Raw genomic sequence first — 2,004 nt, 5'->3', positions numbered from 1 at the left:
GAGCAGCTGGTACTCTTAACCCCTGAGCCCTCTCACCAGGCCCAGGGGTCAGGTCTCTCATTAGCGTAATACTTCATCACAGATCAGCATGCAGGGACCACAGTCAAGAAGCCTGTGAAAAGCATGTTGAGAAAAACTAATCACACATGCCACAAAGTGTTTTCTTTTGTTTCATCTGAGAAACAGTACAGTTAGTGTGGACCCTTGACATTGTCTCAAGAATATTATCAATGCGTTGAAGAGAAAGAACCTGGCATGTTTATACAGCACTGATTATGTAGCAAGAGGAGGCAATGTAGGAGCAGCAATGCTTATCTGTCAGTATTTCATTCCTGTCCCTCACTATATGCTGTGCTCTGGCTCAGACAATGTGAAAGTCAGGAACCTCAGTGGGCCGTGGCTCACAGGAGACTCTCATTTTTTAAAACCAGTGCTCCTGTTTGGCTAAAATAAAAAATAAAAATAAAAAGCACCCTTCTGAATCTTACCATCCTTTGTTGGGGTCTACAAATGTTTGAGTGATAGTGGAAGTATTCAAAATTTCCTCTGGAGTCCATGGTTTCTGACCCATGTCGGGTTCACTCACCATGTGGCTTGCCCTTTCCAAAGAGCCAGCTGAGTCATAGAAGATTCATGCTCTATTACAAGGATGCTATGCCTACTACATCACATATGTTCCTCTGTAACAGAACCTCTCAAACCAGCTCCATTAGGTTTTACTACAAGCTCTGTCTCCACTGGACTCTAGTCTACTTCACCACTGGTTGTGTGATCAGCTTTCCATCATTCTAAGTAAGTACCTGAAGTAATCAAACCACTTACTTCATGTCTGAGAAGCAAGAGAGGAAGAGGAGAATAGAGTCCCACAGTCCACTTTGAGAGCACATATCTAGTGACCTCTGCCAAGCCCAACCCCCCAGAAGTGCCAACCTGGGCATCTAGCCTTTAACACATGGGCCAGTGGGGAGCTTTAAGATTCAAACCACAGCACCAATCCTTCCCCTTCTTCCCCACACATCCATGCTGCTGGGCAGAGCAGTCAGCAGTATCAGCTTATCAGAAAATTTCCAGAAAATCTAAATCCCTATTCTAGGCACGGTGTCATTAGAACCCTCATCAAACTTAGTTTGTAAGTTCAGAGCATGTTCGGTGTGTTATCCAATAGAAATGGGTGGGAACTTAAATCCAAACATAAGGGACATGTCATTTTAATTTTCTTAGCAGCCATATTACGTGGGGGGGTGAACTTTATTTCATTGATGTATTTTTCTTAACCAAATATAACCCTAACAGTATCTCTTCATAATGAAACCCAGCTTAAAAGCTTATTAAATAGATACCTTAAGTCAGATGTGCCCTAGTCTTCAAAATCTAGTTTACCATGTACATTTTATATTTATAGCATACCAGAATTTCTGGCCATATTGCAAGTACTCAGTTGCCGTCTGAGACTAAGGATGACCATACTGGACAATTCAAATTGAGAGCAGAAGAGTTAATTTTAGAAATTTAGAAGTTGTGCTGTATGGCCTCCTCGACATACAAAAATTGAGACTCAGAAGTGTTAGAATTTCCAAAGATCAGACAACTAACCACAGGCAGAGACCAGCCTAGAACAACCGAGACTCCAAACTGCAATCACCTGCATGTGTGTTTCATTTAATGCTGCTTATCTTGAATTTGATAAGTGAGGGCTGGAGAGGCAGCTCAGCCATCACTGGCTGCTCTTACAGAGAACCTGATTTTGATTCCCAGCACCCAGCACCATCCATAATTCCAGTTCCATGGGAATCCAGTGCCCTCTTCTGACAACCGCCATAAACATTGCACAACATGAGTGCACTTACATTCAGGCAATACACTCATAACACATTTAATAAAAATAATAAAGTATTTTTTAAAAATTGATAAATGACTCAGCCACTAAAACATCTTGCCTAAAAACAACTAGAAATGTATCAAAATATATGAGCAATTATTTTTATGAAATCTTTTAGAAGTTAG

The sequence above is a fragment of the Nannospalax galili genome, unplaced genomic scaffold (assembly GCF_000622305.1).
Source record: "Nannospalax galili isolate Female #2095 unplaced genomic scaffold, S.galili_v1.0 scaffold858, whole genome shotgun sequence".
Lineage (NCBI taxonomy): Eukaryota > Metazoa > Chordata > Mammalia > Rodentia > Spalacidae > Nannospalax > Nannospalax galili.
This window is presented reverse-complemented; position numbering follows the sequence as displayed.